General features: G+C 42.3%; 1 protein-coding gene across 2 annotated transcripts in view; it reads right to left on the bottom strand.

Moving 5' to 3' along the window:
* The window catches only part of LOC126470676 (retinol dehydrogenase 13-like), a 196,165-nt gene extending 172,357 nt beyond the window's left edge, over positions 1–23,808 (bottom strand). For both annotated transcript variants that reach the window (XM_050098671.1, XM_050098674.1), the window contains exon 1: positions 23,732–23,808. The gene's annotated coding sequence lies outside the window, so the exon portion shown is untranslated. The remainder of the gene's footprint in view (positions 1–23,731) is intronic.
* Between the last annotated feature and the right edge of the window lie 212 nt (positions 23,809–24,020).

Here is a 24,020-nt window from a genome sequence, read left to right as displayed (position 1 = left end):
GTAATTTGAAAATGGACAGAGGTGTCCGAAACTAATCTCCATCAAGAAATAAAGAAATAAGATACTTCTCAATGCAACTTATGACGCTGCTACAGCAATTTATTTCAATTATAAGACAAGTTGCGGATCTATTTTTCACCTGTGGCATGCTGCAAGTTCGTAGAGTTTAGGAGTAATAATAGATGAAAATCTAAATTGGCCTGCATGGCTTTTCTCAGGAATGCTCACGGCACCTAAAACTGGTTATGAATACCTTAATCACATTTCACTATCATATGCACAGCTGTCCGGGCTGCAGGCAGACATGCGCAGAGATTTCCATACCCTGTATCTTTTCTACTGTCTAATCAATGAACACTGTTCTCATACCCCTCCTCCACCTTAACGCTCTTGTCTGAAGAACACGGCAGAAACCCCCGTTCTCATCAGAGCAAAATCCTTTCTCTCCCACTCCATTGTCCAGCTACCTTCTCGGAATCCTTCTGAGTAGCAGGAACCCGACTCTGAAATAACCTACCGTATTATTTTAGAGAGCTGAAACACACTCTCAGCTTCAGAAGACAGGCAGTCGCATATCCATTAAAGCAACAATAAGATTATCGTTGTCCCTGAACACACTCGTTACCCTTGTGCCCTCTTTGCAAATTGACCTCCCATATTTCCCAGAGTCCGCCGCGGTAGCTGAGTGGTCAGCGTGACAGACTGTCAATCCTAAGGGCCCGGGTTCGATTCCTGGCTGGGTCGGAGACTTTCTCCGCTCAGGGACTGGGTGTTGTGTTGTCCTAATCATCATCATTTCATCCCCATCGACGCGCAGGTCGCCGAAGTGGCGTCAAATCGAAAGACCTGCACCAGGCGAACGGTCTACCCGACGGGAGGCCCTAGCCACACGACATTTCCATTTTTTTCCATTTCCCAGTATTCTTCGCCGATGTAGTCTCCTTAAATTTCCTTTTCCCAGAACTCGCTGCTTCAGAAAACATCTATTTTGTAGACCTATTAATTCTTCTTACATCTATCAATATCATTATTGTTATTAATGTCGTAATTGTTGCCATTATCATTTTCACTGTTATCACTATTTGTGGTTGCAGCTGCAGTCGCACAAGTAATTCCATTATTGACTTTGTTAGTTCATAGTCAGTATGCTCGTAATTTACTCCCACTTCAACTTTGAGACAGTTATTTTAATACTAGTTGGTATATTAAAATTGTTACTTCGTAGGAAAGTATGACGTAATAGATACTGAATGTTTGAAACCCTGGTCCAATGTAAGAGAGGGCCTTATGGCCCTAATCGGATCATGTTAAAAATTAATTAATTAATTAATTAAAAATGTTTATCACAGACCAAGAGAAATTAGGTAGTGTTCTAGCTCCCAGAGCATGGGATCCCGGGTTCGATTCCCGGCGGCATCATGGATTTTCACCTGACCCGAGATGACTGGGTGTTGTTGTGTCGTCTTCTTTTTCATCATTCATCCACATTACGGTCGGAGGGACGCAACGGCAAACCACGTCCATTAGGACCTTGCCTAGTACGACGGTGCGGGTCTCCCGCATCGTTCCCCTACGCTCTGACAAGAAGCATGGCACTTCATTTCCATGTCCACCAAGAATAACTCTCTGAATGTCCAAAATGAGTTACTGGGAGGGGCACTTAACTGAACTAAATAGATCTTCTGGCATTCTTTGCTCATAATTCACAAGATACAGTCCAGAGAAAAGCCTCTGGAATAATTCAATCCGTAATTGCTCGAATTTTACGTGCCAAAAGGTTCCATCAGTATCATGTCACATCATCAGCAGATTAATCAGCGGGATTTCAGAGGACACAGGGAATCTTGCCATCTGGTTCTGAAGCGACACAAGGACAATAGGTTCTTCCTTCAAATTATTTTCTTGATCGAGGAATTGATATTTCACGTCATAGGACGTTGGAAGTAAGACATTACATCATTAGACCGTTGGAATTCGCATTGGCTGAAGCAGTTTGAACAAAAAAAGACGTTGAGTGTGAACTTTTGGTGTGAGATTATTGAAGATTATGCAATTTTTCTTCATTGTCTGAAGAAACGTAGGAACAGTGACGCAGAGTTTCTTACCGAAGTGCTACCGACTCTCCTAGAGGAAGTACCACTTACAATTAGTAGATGAATGTGGTACCAGCACAATACTTACTGTCTGCTGTGGCTAGGAAAGCGCTCACCCAGCTCTGTCCTGGTCGGTACATATAACGTGAAGGCGTTATCAGTTTGTGTGCACATTCGTCTGAAATGGGACTGGTTATTTCTTCTGTGGTAAACGCATAGGTGAAAACTGTTCATGGGTTCCAGAATCATAAGAGGATTTAAGATACTGCACTATTACAGAGAGCAACGATACCAAAGGAATCTCTTCAGTCTGTCCAGTAAATCCTCGAACCAGCGACTGATAAAGCTTGCAGCAGTAGACGGTGCACATTTTGAAAGATTGATGATTTAAACAGAATTTTATGGAAGCGTTTCTGAACACTTTCTTTTGTCATTTTTTTTCGCTGCTGTTTCTGATATAATTTTTCAATGTAAGTGTGCATCTCAAAATGCTAATATTTTATTTCATGCAAATTTATTGTTTAATGATCTTTGTACTCAGTTTCCTGTTTTATAAATCCATTCAGTTTGTATTATTCACCTATCTTCCAGATACAAAAGCATAATTGTTATTATAGTTAACTCATGACTGTTCCTTAGTTGCTGTGTCCTTTGCCTCTCAGTTGTTGTATTATTGGTCCAACCACATTTAACCAAGTGTGATTATTCAGACAATGGGAAGTCAGGATGGGAATATCAACAATGTAGGAAATGATACATTGCTACTTACCGTAAAGTAGGCACGTTAACTTGCAGACAGACACAATTAAGACACTTACATAAAGCTTTCGGCTAAAGCCTTCATCAGCAAAAGAGAAGCGCACACCATTCACAAGCCATCAGCATTCTAGACCGAGTTGCCGGAGTTTGTTGTCATGTGCCCGTAAGGTGTGCTCGCCGTGTGTCTGAATGATGTGTGCCACTCTTTTGCCTGTGGCCGAAAGCTTTATGTAAGTGTCTTTTAATTGCGTCTGTCTACAAGTTAACGTGTCTTCTTTGCGGAACTATACGTCCATAAAAAAATCTTCTTTACGGTAAGTGACGATTTATCTTTTCCTACACTATCAAGGATTCAAATAAAAAAAGTTCACAACTGCTATGAATTGTTGATTAGGCCTTTTCAGCGGCGACAAGTTAAAGCGTCCAATCAATCGAATGCAATCGTTCCGCATAAGAACTTCTGTATACGACAGCGCTCCGTTTGCTGCGCAAAACAGATAAACCAATGTTCTATTGCACTGAATAGCCAAAGAAACTGGTACACCTGCCTAATATCGTGTAGGGTCCCCACGAGCACGCCGAAGTGTCGCAACACGACGTGGCATGGTCTCGACTAATGTCTGAATTAGTGCTGGAGGGAACTGACACCATGAATCCTGCAGGGCTGTCCATAAATCCATAAGAGTACGAGGGGGTAGAGATCTCTTCTAAATAGCACGTTAGAAGGAATCCCAGATATACTCAATAATGTTCATGTTTGGGGACTTTGGTGGCCAGCGAAAGTGTTTAAACCCAGAAGAGTGTTCCTGGAGCCACTCTGTAGCAATTCTGGACGTGTGGGATGTCGCATTCTCCAGTTGGAATTGACCACGTCCGCCGGAATGCACAATGGACAGGAATGGACGCAGGTCATCAGACAGGATGCTTACGTACGTGTCACGTGTCATATTTAGACGTATCAGGTGTCCCACATCACTCCAACTGCACACACCCCACACCATTACAGAGCCTGCAGCAGCTTGAACAGTCCCCTGCTGACACGCAGGGTCCATGGATTCATGAGGTTGTCTCCATACCCATACACGTCCATCCGCTCGATACAAATTCAAACGATTCCTCCGACCAGGCAACATGTTTCCAGTCATCAAGAGTCCAATGTCGATGTTGACGGGCCCAGGAGTGGCGTAAGGCTTTGTGTAGTGCTGTCATCAAGGGTACACGCACGAGTGGGCCTTCGGCTCCGAAAGCTCGTATTGATGATGTTTCGTTGAATGGTTTGCGCGACGCTGACACTTGCTGATGACCCAGCTTTGAAATCTGCAGCAATTTGCGGAAGGGTTGCACTTCTGTCACGTTGAACGAGTCTCTTCAGTCGTCGTTGGTTCCGTTCCTGCAGGATCTTTTTCCGACCGCAGCGATGTCGGAGATTTGATGTTTTACCGGATTCCTGATGTTCACGTTTCACTCGTGAAACGGTCGAACCTGAAAATCCCCACTTCATCGCTACCTCGGAGATGCTGTGACCCATCGCTCTTGCACCGACTGTAACACCACGTTGAAACTCACTTAAATCTTGATAACCCGCCATTGCAGCAGCCGTAACCGATCTAACAACTGCGCCAGACACTTGTTATATAGGCGTTGCTGACCGCAGCGCCGTATTCTGCCTGTTTACATATATCTGTATATGAATACGAGTGCTTGAACCAGTATCTTTGGCTCTTCAGTGCATTTTAATTTCTCCGAGACTAGTTGTCAGATATCGAAGGGTGTTAACGCGATTCGCTTTGCCTTGTTGACGTGCATAATATTAGCAGCATAAATGATTATAGTACGAGACGAAAAAACAAAGTTGATACCGATGTGTATTTTAAAATTTTCCCGTCGAATTAAATGTTAAAGTCAACGCATAACATTTCGACTGTACACCAGCCGGTCAATTTCAGGTAAGCCATCGAAGACTGATGAAGACTTCCTCCGTGCCGCCATTTATAGCGAGCTGCGAGTGTTTCAGGCATGCGTCAAAATTCGACGTTATAGACGGACAACACTTCCCGGCGGCAGCGCCCTCGCTGGTGGAACCGCGGAACTCAGCTATACTCTGCGCACCCTGTCATTGAGATGATGGGATTCCACGCACTGTCCAACTGGTAGCCGCTATCACGGTTCGTCAGATTTTCCGCCAGGCATATTTCCACCAATTCTTTAATAATGGAGTCCCAAATAAATGTTGCTGTGATCAGAACCATAGTTCTATCATACTCCATTGAATGTCTAATGGAAGCACAGTGTTCGACAGTGGCGGATTTGCTTGGTTGCAAAAAGGAGAATGCAACGTTGATATTCGGTGAAGCGTTCTTTCACAGTGCCTGTGTCTGTCCTACGTAAGCCATACCACGCTTACAAGGTGTTTTGTAAATCCCGGTCATCCTAAATAACAAAGTATCTCAAAAGGTCTGCAGTCTTAGATGGTGGACGGAAAATCTTTTTTGCCTGAAATTTACAGAGGATTCTTGCTATTTTAAACGAAGAAGAAAATCTAAAGATTTTGCTGGCGTGTTCTCTTCTTCTTTGCTAGACAAGACGAAGACTAGATGCCATTTCAGAAGAACTGTACCAGTTACATCTAAAGGTTGCAGCACATCGCTCTTCTGTATCATGGAATTGAGTTGATGGATGGCTTTGCTCAAGTTCGGTTGGATCCATAAGGATGCAAGTTTACGGCAGATGTCAAAATTTGATCATCTGTTGCCACAGGGGTCATCGTCGCAAGAGGTAACTTCACGATGTTCCGTTGTCAATTTCACGGAGAAAAATTGACCGATGCGACGCTGTCTGTATTAAGCAAGGGGCTCAATTTCATACCTACACCTAGAACTCTGCCTTTAATTAGTTCTGTGTGGGTGTTGAAGAAGCCGTACAACGCCTTCCTTTGGGTGCTGCAGAAGAAATAAGAAGGGAAACTTTTAATGTTCTTTCGAAAGCTCCTCCTCAACGTAGTAACTTAACGTCTGCAAGAGGGGCTGCACTACGAAATATACGAGAGGACGCTGATGTAGTGGTACTGAAGGACGACAAAGGTAATGCAACGGTTTTGTTACCTCGTAGTGTGTATGATGGTAAGATGTATGGTCCGCTAAGTGACTTAACCTATAGGAGGATTGATTATGACCCTGCAGGACGTGTACAACGGAAAACCTCTACGCTAATGAATTTCTCCTCCTCACCTGAAGAGATCATCGAGAGTTTATGACCACACGATTCTGTACCACCAAGACTCTACGGTCATTCAAAAATTCATAAGGAAAGGGGTTCCATTACGTCCAATAACAAGCAACATTGGAGCGCCTACATATGAATTAGCCAAAAATCTCGCTTCTTTGCTGAGACTGTTGGTGGGAAAATGTCGACATCACATCCGTAACTCTGCTGACTTAATCAATAGACTGGGGCTCTCCGTCTAAGCAGTTCTGATCATTTGGTTAGCTTTGATATGGTACCACATTTTACAAAGGACCGTCTCATTGATTCTTTGGTACTAATTGGCAAAAAGTTTCAGGTGGAAATCACTGCTTCATTTCGGCATGCTCTATTCTCAACCTATCTTATATTCAACCAAGAATATTCTGAACGGACTCAATGCGTCGCCACGGGCAGCCGTCTGTCTCCCTTGGTGGCCAACATTTTTTATGGAGGATTTCGAAGAGAGAGAGCGCTTGAGTCAGCTGCCACTAAAGTAACTGAATTTTGGAAGTATGTGGTCGATACCTTCATAGTGTGGCTTCCTGGAGAAGATAAATTGATGGAGTTTCTTCACCACCTCAGCTCCATTCATAACAACATTTGGTTCACTATGGAAATGGAGAAATGGTAGTCTGCCTTTCTTGAATGTCTTAGACGAAAGAATGAGGCTCTCTGGGGCGTTCAGTTTGTCGTAAGCCCACTCATACTGATTTATATTTGCAAGCGTCAAGTTGTCATCACCCGTCGCAAACACTCGTACACTCGTGCAATTCAACAAGATTCATTTTACAAATGTATCGACCGATTATGCCACAAGCTTCAACTAAAAATCAATTGTCACTGACTCAGTACATTTAACATCTTATCTAATACCCTCATAAATTTCTTGATTTTTTTTTTATTATACGACGTCGTTGAGGTGGCTCCAAATGTTAAGTCGTATCATAATGGGAATCCGTGTCTGATGTGTTTGTTTCAAAGTGCATAACATTACCAACCTGTTTTGCTGAACAATATGATGCAGTGTTCAAGAGACCGAAATGTGTTCTGGAGGAGCATATTTCAAGTATATCAATGGATGAGATGGTGCAGTTGTTAATGCACTAGATTCATTTCGGGAGGTACGGAGTACAAACTCCCATCCAATCGTCCATATTTAGGTTTTCCGTAGCTCCAATAAACTTTTTAACATGAATCCTCGGATGTTTCCCTCAAATGGTGCACCGCCGATTTCCTTCCCAATCTTGTCTAATCCGAGCTTCTCATCAACCTCTGCTGCTGTTCCATTTCTGATGAGCTCTATTTTGATGGGGCATAAGACCCCATGCTTCCTTCCTTTTTTTCTATCTCTGCTCTAACATCTCTGGTGAGCTACTGATGTGAGTCGATATTAATGTAATACAACAGTATGACGATTTACCCATAGTTAAACAATAACTTCTACCGGAATAGTCTTAAGTCAACACGTGTAAAAACAGCAATAAAGTAATTAGCTACACAACAGTTTCCGTACGCTGCGGGATATAATTATCGGCGGTTTATGGGTCGGAGGATCTGCAACAATGTAAATAATTCGGTATCCGAAGGTCACTTATTATGTTGTCATCATCCCATCTTTGTTCATTCAAGTAAGATGGAATTACATAATCTTCAAGAGGAGCGCAAGAAAAGTTCCTGTGGTCTTTAATCTATTTAGTTATCCTGATATCAGTTTTCGCCTGCTGACACAAACCTTTATGACCTACGATTTCAAGGTGTAGTACTGATTCTTCAGTAATTAAACCGGGCGAGGTGGTTCAGTGATTAACACACTGGACTCGCTTTCGGGAGCACGACGGTTCAGATCCGCTTCCAGCCTTCTTGATTCAGGTTTTCCACGATATCCCTAAATCACTCCAAGGAAATCCCGGGATGGTTCCTTTGAAAGGGCAAGTCCGATATTCTTCCCCAACCTTGAAAAATCAGAGCTTGTGCTCTGTCTCTGATGACCTCAATGTCGACGGATCATTAAACCCTAATCTTCCTTCCTTCCTTTTGCAATATTTAACACGTTTAATGGATGTGATACTGTACAAATTACTCGCAAACGCATCTACCTATTGTTTCGCTTTAGTGCCCAGCCATCATTGACGTAATAAGTGAAGGACTACTCGCTCCTTCTTCTCGAAGACATCGGAGGAAACCCATCTTGATCTTACTGGTGCAAACATCCCTGAAATCAGTTTTAAACACTCATAAAAACCATAAAAAACTGAAATCAAGATAACTGGTCCTAAGTTCAAGTCCAATAATGCGTTAATACAGCAGCGGCATAACTGAAAATAAGTAACATATAGAATGAATAATATTTTTATGCAATGGTTCTATTGCGATACTGGTATCTTATAGAAAGTGCAATTGAGAGAGAAAAATGTGAAAAGGTTTTAGAATCAGCAACCTGCAGGACCACTCGAAGAAATAACATACGTGACGCACGGCAGAGTTGGCTGATCCCGCAAGGGGTTAAGTCTCCTAAACCGGGGAAGATTCTGTATTTGTACCTACTGTCTTTATTTCTTTGCACGGTGCGAAGTGAAACTCCTTACTGTAGGCGAGTGTTGTGCGTGAGCGTGGCTGTGTAGTGTTTGCAGTGTTGACGGCAAAGTGAAGGGAGAAGGTGAAACGCGCTGCCCACTCGGAGCCTGCTTGTCCCGAACACTCGAGAGGACCACCGGGCTGAACTTTCCGATCAAGAGTGCTTCATGCCCTCATTCCATGAGGCACCGAGCAGAGTTCTTAAGATGTAACCGAGAACATCGGGGCATAGTGTGGTGAACAAGAATTGTACACCCTCACTTGATGACGAAATAGTTTCAATAACAATTTCTACTAATATCAGGGTTCAGACCGAGTAATGCAGGATCGAGCGCCATACCATACACTACGGTGGCGGGATATCCATCTTTTCTCCGATGCTATTATAAATCTCCATAGACCCTCACACATCGCTACATTACAAATTTAGAGCGGACAATATTTCGCATATCTGTTGCCAAATAACAATATAGGATATCATATACAGGGTGTTTCAGAAGGTCGTTTAAAAATTTGGAGACAGGTTCCTTACACCAAAACAAGAAACTGAGTTCAGTAAACATGGACTCTAAAATGCACATCTTAAAAGCTATGTGTACTTGTTCATGTTCAAAACTGTAAGACACATCTCTTCTACCGCAAGCTCTTTCCTTTCCATGTGTTGGGAGGAGCCAGTACGTACCAAAACAAGAAAGGATAAGTACAGCATACATGGGCTCTGAAGTGCATACCTTCAGAGCTATGAGGGCTGGTTCTTCTTGGCTACTCTGAAACACATCTTAAACAAGTGTTCGTAGCCTTAAATTATGCACTTTAGAACCGATATTAACTGGGCATCCTTTCTTTTTTTTTCCACACTACCTCCTCCCAGAACATGCAAAGCACAGAGCTTGGAGTAGAAGGGATGTGTTTCGCAGTACCGACGAGGAACAGGTGCTCATCTACATCTACATTTGTACTCCGCAAGCCACCCAACGGTGTGTGGCGGAGGGCACTTTACGTGCCACCGTCATTACCTCCCTTTCCTGTTCCAGTCGCATATGGTTCGCGGGATGAACGACTGCCGGAAAGCCTCCGTGCGCGCTCGAATCTCTCTAATTTTATATTCGTGATCTCCTCGGGAAGTACAAGTAGAGGGAAGCAATACATTCGATACCTCATCCAGAAACGCACCCTCTCGGAACCTGGACAGCAAGCTACACCGCGATGCAGAGCGCCTCTCTTGCAGAGTCTGCCACTTGAGTTTGCTAAACATCTCCGTAACGCTATCACGCTTACCAAATAACCATCTGATAAAACGCGCCGCTCTTCTTTGGATCTTCTCTATCTCCTCTGTCAACCCGACCTGGTAGGGAACCCACACTGATGAGCAATACTCAAGTATAGGTCGAACGAGTGTTTTGTAAGCCACCTCCTTTGTTGATGGACTACATGTTCTAAGAACTCTCCCAATGAATCTCAACCTGGTACCCGCCTTACCAACAATTACTTTTAATTGGTCATGCCACTTCAAATCGTTCCGCACGCATACTCCCAGATATTTTATAGAAGTAACAGCTACCAGTGTTTGTTCCGCTATCATATAATCATACAATAAAGGATCCTTCTTTTTATGTATTCGCAATACATTACATTTATCTATGTTAAGGGTCAGTTGCCACTCCCTGCACCAAGTGCCTATCCGCTGCAGATCTTCCTGCATTTCGCTACAATTTTCTAACGCTGCAACTTCTCTGTATACTACAGCATCATCCACGAAAAGCCGCATGGAACTTCCGACACTATCTATCATATTTACTGGACTTTTTTTTCTTGTTTTGGTGTAAGAAACCCGTCCCAAAATTTTTAAAATGTCATTATGAAACACTCTGTATATGATGAACATTAAAAGCCACATCTACGCCTACGGCGAGCCTCGAACCTACCATCTTTTCTTCATAGTGGGTACCACAGCAATGAATTTACTAAAAGACAGTGGCATTTTCCACTTTCCCTGTAATAATTTTAATAATTCACAACTAGTTTCAGTCTTCTAGACCATTCTCAAATGATTTCGTGATTCTGCAAGAGAAAACTATCCATAAGTATTGAAGTGGTATCGTTCATAAATCTGTGTTATCTATTCGTGTTGGTTCACATATGCTGTCTTGTTGATTTGACAATTTGATATTTGCGAAAGTATTAAATTATTCAAAGAATAAAGCTAAACATGGAATAAACGGAATAATAATTTCATGTGCTATGACTGTATATTTATGTGTGTATTTGAGGAGAGTTAGAAAAAAGTAAGAAATAAAATAGTAAGCAAAATAAAATAAAAAATATTAAAATATATGGAAAGGTAAGATCAAATTTTAAATTTCTTTTTATTGTATAGATTGTTTTTGATTGGTCATTAGCAGAATGTGGCAACAATTATATAGATAATTTTTGAATCGTCATTAGCAAAATGTGACTGAAGTTATATAGATGAGTTTTAATCGGTGAATAGTAGAATGTAACTGAAGTTATATAGATGATATTTGATCGGTCATTAGGAGAATCTGAGTGAAGTTATATCAGTGATTTGCCCGCCTTACGAATCATAATTAATTAAGTCACATTTAGAGATATATCTGATGCAAAAAACGCTCTTGATTAGTTTAATGCAGCAGGGACAGACAGCTCTATGATTATCATGCACGTTAGCAGTAATAATAATGGTGCAGGTAAATAGTTGTACAAGTATTAGATATAATAGGAACAACAATGATGGTGATGATAGTTGTAACAATAGTTTTATTTGCTGCTTTCTGGCCGTAGCATCATTTTTATGTACCATACAACTGGGTAACTTTGTGACACTTTTAGCACTTTTTGGAACATAACCCTATGCAATTATGTAATGCGACATTTAGCTTCCAGATATGTGGAATTTTATAACCTTTATCCACTAATTTTGGGGGACAATAAAGCTTTTATGTTCACTGAGGTATTCAGAATATGGAATATTAATAGTCTCAAAGATACCTCTCTCTCAGAACCACAACGTGACATGAGGGTAAGACAGCGAACGCAGAGTTAAATTCACCTATCAAAAGGATGGGCTGTTTATGACACACAATTATTTATGTGTTACAAATTTCCTCAGTTTTATGACTTTTGTGTTGCTAATACATAGAAAAACATTTTTCACATGGTTTGCCAATTTAGTGAAATTAATTTTTCAACTTTCTTAAAATTTAAAATGATTATAGACCTACACAAATGAAATGACACAATTTCAGAGACTTTACGGGTGTCAAACAGATATGATTTTATTTATATGGACTGAAACGGCGAGCGGAAATTTGTACCAAGTCCGGGAATCGAACCTGGGTCTCCTGCTTACTAGGCAGGTGAGCTAGCCATTAAGCCACCTTTTTTAGGGGAGGGGGGGAGGGGCTCCATCCTCCCCTCACAGCCCCGCCTTAAACTCGCCAAATCTTGCCTTCGTCGGCGCTGTCGCATAGGTCATAATTCTTGAATTATCGACGCGAAGCATTGTCACATGTTTGTTTCCATGTATGCCTTAAACTGTGAAACAAAACTGAAGCAGGAACCTAAGGTAAAATAAATAACAGATTGCCACTTCCAATGGCGAGAGTTCTTTCTAGGACATAACGCATAACAGTCAAAATGGTGATAGAAAAATTCGTAAGAAATATTCATTCGGAAACATTTTCACAATTTGAGTTACTATGCACTGGCTACAATGTGATGCCTGTTAAGAAGCTATATATCTTTCGACAAATGAAACAAAATTCGGCTACGGAGGGGTCTGCCATATTAGGACAGTTTTCATTTTAGAACCAAAATAAGAAGATTTCCAGAGTAATAATAGAAGAGGAAAGAATAAGTATTCCGCTTCCAATTAGCAAAACTGTCCTCCTTACAGTATCCCACATAAAGCATAAGATAAAAAGTTTTGAAATAAATCATATTTATTATTCTTTTGCAACTTCAAAATGTTCTTCTGCAATATAAAACGGGCACTCTTCTAATTTAGACGTTTTGTCTGTTAACACGTAAAACACAAACTGTCCCAGAAGCCACGAATAACTGTTATTCTTTGCGGACGGGTAACATTTCCAGTCTGGTTGTAAAGCTTCAGTCTATTGGTATATGATTTTCTGTGGTTCTTTTGATAAATGCTAACTTCTTCCTAGTCCAGTTCCAAATTCTGATTTTATTTTCACATAATACAGTTTCTACACGCTGACGTTTGTCGTAGTATGGAGACGGTCTCAATTTGTTTTTGTACAATCGTTCCGCTGTGGGCATCGTTTCGTATACGACGTCATGCTATACGGCACTGACTTTAGTTGGTAGAGTTTTATTGTTGATATTTATCCAAATGTTCATCCAGTTTTTCGCAGGATATTTTACCTCAGTTGGGTTGTGAAGATTATTTCTAGTAATATAGTCATAGACGGTTCTGGTATTGCATTGTGCTGGAGGAAGTCTTAGATAGCTCCAATCGACATAGTACTTTCGGACGTAATCTAGGCTGGCATCTATATGTGCTGCATTAACGGGAGCGTTTCTCTTCCCAGGATCTAACGAGAGGAATTGAAGTTTCGTAATGCCTGCCTTAGTGGCACGTGTTAGTGTGAAAGCATGAGTTAGAAACAGTGCGTCACATCTAGATGTAACGTCTTTAATTCGAGTTCCTCCTTGTGCCTGTGCAAAGTCGTCGTGTGGAAGAGTACGTTGAAGATATGTTGTTTCCACACATACGAACACGCAGCTGCTAGTATTTTCTGTGCAACGAGGTGCGGTATCGGTAACGCTGCTGCAGCATGATATATTTTGCTAATTATATATATTTATAAACTGAGCTTTCTGTAAACGATCTAAGGATCGGGCGTTATGTTGCTTCAGCAGGGCTCTGATGATATTAAATTTCCGCTCCCAATTGTTCATAGCCATGAGCTTGGGATTCGTCCCTAAACACAACCCGTGTTGGCGTCTCTCTTGAGTTACATCTAACCAATGCGCACCTACTGCATTATTGTAAGAACCAAGATGCATTATTTTGGATTTTTGAAGATTCAGTTTTGTGCCAGAGGATCGTGAGTATTGGTTTATCACACGTCGCACTTCATCGACGTCACTGTTCGAAATAATGTCATCAGCATAACCGTGACAGACTGTCTTAGTATTGAAGACCCGTAGTCCTCTCAACTTGTGGTGCCGTGTATAAAGCAAAGATTCCACCGCGATCGAATATAATGTCATAATAGACAGGGGGCATCCTTGATGTATTGATTGTTGAATTGGAGATGCTTCAGTCAGTTGTTCATTGATTTTAACCCTTGAGAAAGCACCACCGATACATTTACGTATGACAGTTATAAAGTGGTCGTTGAAACCCATTTTCTGCGTGGTGCTGAGTAAGAAGCCATGATTGATCCTATCAAAGGCTTCATCAAAGTCTAAAAACAATAAGGAAAGACTACTGTCATTTACCAAAGTGATGTCTATTACGTTCCTGTACTCCTTTTACTGCACTCGTTTGGTAACGACATATGACATTTTTCAGGAGGGGCTTCAACCATCTATTCAGAATACGAGTGAGAATTTTAAAGTCAGCGTTGAGTAAAGTGAGTGGTCGTAAATCATGGATCCTCTTGCTGCTCGGTTATTTGGGAGTACAATCATTCCCTCCGCAAATGTAGGACGTAACGCCTTGTTGGTTCATAACTCGTCGACCTGGAGGCCATCGGGACATGCTGACTTGTTCCTCGTAGCGTCGTTAATTATGGTTTTTATTTCGTCCTGGGTTATATGTTCGATTAGACTGGCAATGTCCTCCTCACGAATTCCCGTCGTAAAGTTTTGCATATTCGGTCCACCAAATTATTCACTCCCGATACTTAGTTTGGGAGCGTAAGCATTTCTACCAAGTTGGTCCGATCTATCTATTTGCGTTCCAGCGTAGGTACCCCTATAATACTTCGTATATATTGTTTTATGGCGGTCTGAATAGTGTGTTCTCCTCTTCCATCGTCCGCCAGCGCGGTTATTATTCTCTGTTTCCCTCTGATTGTCTCCCTTTTTACGTGGTATTAATACGTACGTTCCGGCATAAGATCGTCCTTACCTCGGGCTCGCTACGCACCCTGTCCAGACGCTGCTGGACTAGAGCGATTACATTCGACTTAAAAGCATTTCAACTTGATTATATTAGCCGAAAGGCCATCTGGTTGTTTACAAAGGTGTTGCAAACAGGAGAAATTTGTTTATACCATTACACTTGGACCTTTGCATACTGTACAATGCATTTACGAATGAAAGGTTTTGCATGTTCGGTCCACCAAATTATTCACTCCCGATACTTAGTTTGGGAGCGTAAGCATTTCTGCCAAGTTGGTATGATCTATTGCTTATATTCAGCTTCCTGCAATAGTGAGATCTTAAGTTGCCATACTCCACGGCCACGAAAAGACTTTGTCGGATTACCTGAGTGAAATATATGGTATGCTTATATTCAGCTTCCTGCAATAGTGAGATCTTAAGTTGCCATACTCCACGGCCACGAAAAGATTTTGTCGGATTACCTGAGTGAAATATATGGTATGCACAATGGTCGGAGAAGCTGATAGGCCATATCTCTGTCATCGATATTGCGCATGAATTCTTTGGCAACACAGATTCTGTCTAACTTGCTTGCTGATGTGCTACTGACATAACTATAACCGGTATGGTGGGCATTCAACTAAGTCCAGGTGTCTTGCGGTTCTAATTCATTCACCAATGTTTGTAGCTCTTGACACGAGTTAAAATTAGGCGCCTGGTCTTCACAGCGCAGCACACAGTTAAAATTTCCGGCAAGCATGGTGGCGGCCTCAACGTTCGCTAGCATTTCAACTATCCAGTTCCGATAAAAGCTACTTATATGCTGTCTTTCGTTAGTCCTATCTGGCGCATATACCCCGATCCGTCTCTAAAATATCTTGAGCTCGACGTCCGATACCCTCTTTGAAAAAAATTGCTGCTCCTCCTTCATTTAGGATGTTGACCATGGTTTCGCAACCTGTTATTTCCGCTACTTCAGTTGCTACAACCTCTTGTAACATGGAAACATATGTATCAGCGACATAAAGATAATCCTTCAAACACAGTAACTTTACCACCGAACTTATCCGGGAGACATTGATTGGAGCCAGCTTGTAAGTCTGCATATAAATGCTTCCTATTGCTCAGTATCTTCCGACCAAAGCATGCTCGGATCCCGAAGAGACGGGGAAGTTGCGAACACCATTGTGTTCATGTGACTGTACACATGAACATCCCCATCCTGAATGGGAGCCATTATCCTCGTTGCATCAACCACTAACGTTTCTCCTGTTGAGATTTCTTAAGCATTTCTCTGGTGTGTGCCCTTTTCCTTCCTAATTCTTGTGTCTCTTCTTGACTTTGTATTCTAGGAGGCCATTTCGTTTGTTTACACGATTTTTTCGAATTGTCCTTACTTGATATTGGATGATCAGACCGGTCGTTGAAAATTGGGTTGTTTTGGTATGTGTCCTAGTCAGCTAGCATGTCGCTCAGTGGAACATCATATGGATTGCCGCCTAATGGTACCTCGGGATGTTTCACAACCGCAATACTTTCCTTTCCAAATGTCTAGCTTTCGTCTAATGTCTTGAGATTAGTCTCTCCTGCAGAGACCTGATTTGAACATTTTGGCAGGGTAACCGTTGGACTCTATTCGTTCGTCATCACCCAATGTGCAGCTGAATCCTAATTCTCTTCATTTTCTCCTCAACGCAATATGTCAGGATCCTGCCAATTCCCGGTTTCCTGCAATGGGGCTGACAAAGTCTGCGCATACGTCGGTTTTTGTTGATGTCGGAGTTCGCCCACGGAGGTGAATGCCTGGTTTTCCCTCCGTAAAGATTTAACACGGGAGCTCGTTGCCTTAAGATGATCAGTGGGTCCAAATACTACGCAGGTCCTCCGTTGGAAAACATAAACATCTAAGGCTTTGAAGACTTGAACCATAATATACGACGGGATATGCTCATGAAGATCAGTTTTAACATTTCGCACACCATTGTCAACAGTGAAATGTTTGTTGCCCGTCCATTTCTCATAATCTGCAAAACCGTGCCATAAGACGTCAACGCTTGTTTGATGAGATCGAACTTCAGTTCAAAAGGAGGTTGAATACGCGCACAGATCGCAACCCCTAAACAAGCATAGCTAGTCGCAGTTGAACTAGATTCGCCACTGGAACGAAGAAAGTTCTGGAAATCGCCTGTTTTTGCCATGATCCGGGTACATGTTTCAGCGTCTCGCACTTTAACATACGCTGCATTACCAAGTAAATCATACGTCAAACCGTGAACGTCATCATCTTGTAAACTTATCTTTTCGAACAACCAATCGTCGAGTTCACACACTTTCGGCCTGTCATATCCGTACAGAAACGAAAACATTATCGTGGACTTCCTACTCTGAGCTTCCATAGCTGGATGGCTATGTCGTACTCAGAAGCTACAGAGATATATGGCCGACGATGCGCCCCACTCGCGGCGAGCTCCGCGCGCGACGGCGGCTAGGCCAGCACGGTGTCCTTGACACATTTCTGCGAGCCGCTCCGTCACAGTGGCTTAGTTACTAGCGCGTCAGTACGGCAAGGACGCCCAGTGTCAATGGCTTTGTGCGCCATAGCATTAGACCCACTCCTCCGACATACGCCCAACGATTGCCGTGGGGTCGCAATAGGCAACGACCAGCTGATTTGCAGGGCTTATGCTGATGACCTCGGAGTTTTCATGGAACAGCGAGCAAATGTGGACAGGCTCGCCAGTACGAGAAGGCAACCGGAGTGATTGTCAATCCCAAGAAGACAGTGTTACTCCCCTTCACGCGTCCCGGGTGGAATATTCAGCGGAACTGGTTCTGTGACTAGAGACAGCAGGAAGTCCTCGGAGTCGTCATGTCTCTTAACTTGCAGACAATCCGCTTGCTTAGCTGAGTGGTACCGTGTTTGCCTACCAAGCAAGTGGGCCCAGGTTCGATTCCCGGCCCGCTTGGAGATTTTCTCCGCTCGTGGACTAGGTGTTGTATTGTCCTCATCATCATATCGTCCTCATCACCGACAAGCAAGTCGCCCAATGTGGCGTCGACTGAAATAAGACTTGCACTAGGCGGCCGAACTTCCCCGGATGGGGCCTCCCGGCCAATAATGCCATACTATCATTTCATTTTTTACCTGCAGACAAAGGAGGCGCTCAACTGTCGTACCTCTCTGCATACAATCAGAGCGGTAGGCAGAAATCTTCGGTCAGGGCCATGGATCTTCACGAAAAGGTGGAGATCATTAACATTTACATCCTAGCGAAGGCCTGGTATCTGGCTCAAGTTCTGCCAGTGCCCAAACAAATAGCATGCGCGATTAAACAGGCCGTATATTGGATGTTGGGCGGGGGGGAGAGGGGGCAAATTTTCAAGGTCTCTGTGCAAACTTGTAACTGAGTCATGAAGATGGCGGACTGGGGTTAATAGATTTCCAAGCCAAATATGCGGCGCTTTTCGTCAAACGCACCAAATGAGTGATTGAAAAATATTCTGTAATATCGAGCCACAATCACTGGATGTCCCTGTTGTGACTTGGCAAGACAGCCAAGCCACTATGACCGGTAGCCGAAAGGCACGCGTTTAAGCTCACGCAGGCTGGCGTGAGGTCTGGAACAGTTAAAGGAGTTGAGTCTAGTAAAAATAATACGTAGCTGCTGGAATACTTAACTTTAATCCATAATTGGTGAACATCGGTCTGACGGTACATGCATCACAAGATAAATAGCAAATGATAATGGCGCCTTGCTAGGTCATAGCAAATGACGTAGCTGAAGGCTATGCTAACTATCGTCTCGGCAAATAAGAGCGTAATTTGTCAGTGAACCATCTCTAGCAAAGTCGGCTGTACAACTGGGGCGAGTGCTAGGAAATGTCTCTAGACCTGCCGTGTGGCGGCGCTCGGTCTGCAATCACTGACAGTGGCGACACGCGGGTCCGACGTATACTAGCGGACCGCGGCCGATTTAAAGGCTACCACCTAGCAAGTGTGGTGTCTGGCGGTGACACCACAGTCCCCATCCAAACAGCAGCATCCCCTCTGCGCTAAACTCTGCCCTTCGGTTTTACCTCGACACCAGCTACCTTCTAAATAGTGACCTGAGCCGCAACATCTCCAATTCGGTATAAATGGGAGTTGCGACTGCCACAACACAAGTGGAACAATGTGTGGCAAAACCTAGCCTCCAAGGTTCTAACTGTGAGTGTGCGCACAACGTGGTACAAGGTCGACAATCGCACTATTCCAACAAACCCAAACTTTCCTCAATTCTCCTACTCCGATCCAGTGATTGTGAGTGTGTGGTGAAGAGAACGCAATTGGAGATCGCTTTGCGTGCCGCAAATTTCGTATCATCTGGGGCACTGCAAGGGACATGCTGCGATTGATAAACAGAGTTGCTGTGAATCACATTACGGTGTCAGACGCCATCATATCACAATGGAATCCCTATCCCCGAACACTAAAAATGCCACGACCTGGATTGTAGGATATACAATTTACGCAATATTTTTCTTAAAAATGGCTGATAAATTGGATTTCCTGGTGTATTTGTGGAACGAACATGGAAAGGAACAAACACGACAGAAACATAGTGACACGTTTGCCAATATCCTGAAGATAACATTGCAAAAAGCGTATGGTGATACGGGACTATGACTTTACTTGTTCTACCCCTTCTTTTGTGTTAACTTTTCTTTTCATTTAATGTGATTTCGTGATTTACTGTGCTGCCTGAAGTCCTTATTTACTTTCCTACACTCCATGAACTGCATATTTTCGTTATGTAACTTTGGTTAGAAGAGCACTAACTGAAAACAGACTTAGGCAGCCTTGTCTCAGGAGTGTTATGGACTTGCTTGGTGTTGTGGATATTCCAATGCATGTCTCCTTGTGTGTTGGGGCTAGGCGGCTTGTGTATTGAATGACACTGCCTAAGACTGGACCTGCAGAACAGCTGGAAGAAACTTTTATTTCCTTTATCTTAAGGTACATTTTTATTTGATTTTACAACAGGATGTAACCTCTGGGGATGAACTTTTAATTTTAAGTGTCAGTGAGGATGTCTGATGCCAAGTTCAGCTAATTTGTTTTCAATATTTCCATCGGGTGTTTCCGATTTAGAAGACAATTATTTTGTTAGTGACTAAGTACTTCGAGAACGACTATTACTTTTTTGCAGCAGCCAGTGACTGTTTTATTTTTTTGTTTGCCTACAAAGTAAGGCTACAGGCTTTAAACTCTACTGCCGAACTGTCAATTCGTCCATTTGCTGCACGTTGTGGTTTTGTCCTTCGTTCTTTATTTGGTTTTGAGAAAAGGAACAGTAGTCAAGATATTCATTTCTCAAGTCTGATTCATGAAGAAATACACTTTCTGTTCCACTATATATCAAGAAGGTTTATTTCACCACAAGGAACTTCCGTCACGGAACATGAACCGTGAGGAACATCTACAATTTCATTTCATTTATTTCATGATTTTGTTTTCATTGCTCTAAAGGTGGAAAGATTATGATCATCCTTTGTCAGAAGATGATATCTATATGTTAATTTACATAAAGCAGTGAAGCTCGCCGAAGAAGGCACCCTTGCAGAGTGCAAGGGAGGCCCTATCCATAAAAAGAAAAACAAAACCAAAAAAAATTGCCGCATCCGGATTCGATCCCTGACATTGGCACACATTTCCTCTCGTTGCTTCAGTCTACGTACAGAAAATCATAGACCTATCCTCGCTGGAACAAAATAAAACTGAAAAAACTTAACTGCATAAGTAAGGTGATTAAACGAAACTTTTATATACTTATTTATGCATCTGATCAGTTGAACCATGTGATAAATAAATAGGTCACAAAATTTGCATTTAACACAATCTAGGCAGTTGCTTCAAACTGTCAGACACTTACAAGTTCAGTGGTATGAAGAAACGAATTCGTGACACATTTAATACGACATTCTGAACAAGTGCGTGTTACATTTATAAACGAAGTTATAATGCGAAATAAAACTTTGTCTTTTTAACTAAACCGTTCCAAATGTCCCTAATTAAATTAAGTAGACTTGTTTTCTACAGTTTAAACCGTTACACTTGTTTCTGCAGGTATGTGTGCTGTCACAAAGCTACCCCTATAATCTATGGAAATAATTTTTCCCCTTTCCAGCGACTGTGGAAAATTTTTGTAAAATTTAAATATTATACACAGTGGTCTGCACATGTAACTTACTTATGTTATCTTACCTTCAGTTACTCAGTTCTTCATTTTTATCGGCAGTAGGAGAAAGCATCCAAAAAATCCATAAACAAAATGGTTTTGTGACCACTCAAGTGTAACGCTTGTGCTTGTAGCTCCCATCGCTAATTGTAGCACTGTGCATTAGCTCACTATATTGGAACTGTATGTTGAATTTTGACCCCCAGTTACAGCATTTAAGAATAAAATACCACAGCGTGCTATTGTTACAAAGTAATATACAGAGTGCTTTACAAATCATGTTACGCACTTCTATAGGTTGTAGAGGGAAATTAGTAGACCAAGTTTTACATAGGAACCCATGTCCGGAAACGTCATCCGACGATGCTACAGAGCTTCAAAGTTGTAGGCGTGGGGGTCTGTAAATGTATGTACATTCAAGGGGATTCCGTGATGATGTTACTGTCTTTCAAGGACGTCGGAGACGAATAAATGTATCAGATTGAGGTAAGGGTCCTTGGTTCGGAAACGATCGAGTCGATAGCTACAAGCGAAAATCAATCTGATACCTCCGACTTTGGAATACATGTACCAGTACTATTGATGCTAAGAATGTAGGGTATGTAAATTTCTGAAGTGGTAGTACGGAGCACGGCAAGAAAAAAGTCTAGTAAACATGGACTCTAAAATGCAAACCTGAGGAGCTATGAGCACTTTTTCATCTTCACTAGTGTGAAACACATCTTCTCTATTGAACAAGTACTCATAGCTATTAAGGTATCCATTTTAGAGCCCATGTTTACTAGATATTTTGTTTTGGTCCATATCACCACCTCTGAAAGTTGCCAACCCTGCAAGCTTAGCAACAACAGTACCGGTACATGTCTGTCAGAAGTATCAGAATGGTTTTCACTTATAACTTTCGACTCGTTCGTTTCTGATACGGGAACCCTTACCTTAAACTGATATATTTATCTTTCATCGTCATCTCTGAAATTTTGTAACATCATTACGAATTCATCCTGTACATACAGGATTACCGTTACAAATTTCTAGGACTTTGTAGAGGGGAGTGAGTATAGAATATTTTGAATAGGAATCCATGCCCGGAAACGTCACCTTTCCGTTCTACGACGATTCCTGTTCAGATGTTTAATTCATCCACTTCTGCAGGAGGAATGAATTAGGCGTGATGCAGTACAAGTATTGGGTAACAATTCGAAAGGAAATGTAACGAAACATCCATTTATCACTTAAGCAGATTTGTCTGTACTAACACTTGAACATTACGCTCTGTACTTGCAGCACGCTGGGTTCTGCTTTGTTTTGGAATACTGTAAACACGTAATGTTTAAGTGTTAATACAAACAAACGTGCTTAAGTGATAAATGGCTGTTTCGTTATGTTTCCTTTCGAGCTGTTTTGAACATTATGTTCTACACGTGCTGTATGCTGGGTTCTCTTTTGTTTTGGAACCATTTAAACCCGTAATGTTTAAGTGTTAATACAAACAAACGTGCTTAAGTGATAAATGGTTGTTTCGTTATGTTTCCTTTCGAACTGTTTTGAACATTATGTTCTACGGGTGCTGTATACTGGGTTCTCTTTTGTTTTGGAACCATTTAAACCCGTAATGTTTAAGTGTTAATACAAACAAACGTGCTTAAGTGATAAATGGCTGTTTCGTTATGTTTCCTTTCGAACTGTTTTGAACATTATGTTCTACGCCTACTGTATGCTGGGTTCTCTTTTGTTTTGGAATAATTTAAACACATAATGTTTAAGTGTTAATACAAACAAATGTGCTTAAGTGGTAAATGAATGTTTCATTATGTTTCCTTTCGAATTGTTAATAACTGAACTGCGACACGTCTACTTCAATTCCTCGAGCAGAAAAGAATGAGTTAAACATCTGGACAGAAACCGTCTTACAACGGAAACGGTACGTTTCTGGACATGGATCTCTATTCAAAATATTAAGTACTTCTTCCTCTTGAGAAAGATGGTTCAAATGGCTCTGAGCACTATGGGACTTAACTTCTAAGGTCATCAGTCCCCTAGAACTTAGAACTACTTAAAGCTAACTAACCTAAGGACATCACAAACATCCATGCCCGAGGCAGGATTCGAACCTGCGACCGTAGCAGTCGCGCGGTTCCGGACTGAGCGCCTAGAACCGCTAGACCACCGAGGCTGGCCCTCTTGAGAAGTCATACAAGTTTGTAACGGAAGTTTCCGGACACCCTATACATACATTTACAGATGCCGGTGCCTATAACTTTGACACTCTGTAGCGTTGGATGACGTTTCCGGACATGGAGTCCTACGTAAAACTTGATCTGCTAAGTCCACTCTACAACCTCTAGGAATTTGTAACACGAATTCTGAAACACCCTGTATAAGACACACAGTTGCCCAGTTTTGCGGTGAACTGATTTGGATGTAGGAATAGATCTGTAGTGAGAAAATACATGCTATTGTAGAATAGTAGTACAATGTAGAATAAATAAACATGTAAAAGTGGGGCAGGTGAAGAGATACTTTCTGAGAAGTAGCGGTCACAACTGCAGATTATCACAAGCAAAGTCCTAGTTTCATAACAATACATCGATAGGTCAACTGACTTTCGCGGGGCGGTCAGTCCGGAATAGGTTTCACACGAACGCCATAGGACACTGCAAAAACCGCTCGAGTAGTGACTCCAAAATTGGTAGCTGGAATGTTACGTTATTTATTGAGTAGCTAGGCAATTTCTGTGATACGTACCGTAGGTTAGACACAGCAGATGTGGAGTGGAGACAGCGCGGTGCTCTCGAATGGCGAGTTGCGGCGGTGGCTGCGCAGTACCTACTGCCTACTGCCGCGGTTTCGTGCGGGACCCCCGGGTAGTCGGCCCCCACCTTGGCTGACCCGGCGCCACACACACACCTCACAGGCTTCCCCAGCGCCTCTGCCAATTTCTCGCTCGCCCTGCAGCAGTCAGACTTCACGTGGCCGGCAGCCCCTGCAGCCACAACATAGTCGTTCCTCCTACAACCGCTAACAGTCAGCACTC

This window comes from Schistocerca serialis, chromosome 3 (assembly GCF_023864345.2).
Source record: "Schistocerca serialis cubense isolate TAMUIC-IGC-003099 chromosome 3, iqSchSeri2.2, whole genome shotgun sequence".
NCBI lineage: Eukaryota > Metazoa > Arthropoda > Insecta > Orthoptera > Acrididae > Schistocerca > Schistocerca serialis.
The sequence above is the reverse complement of the archived record's forward strand: the minus strand, read 5'-3'. Positions and strand labels throughout refer to the sequence as shown.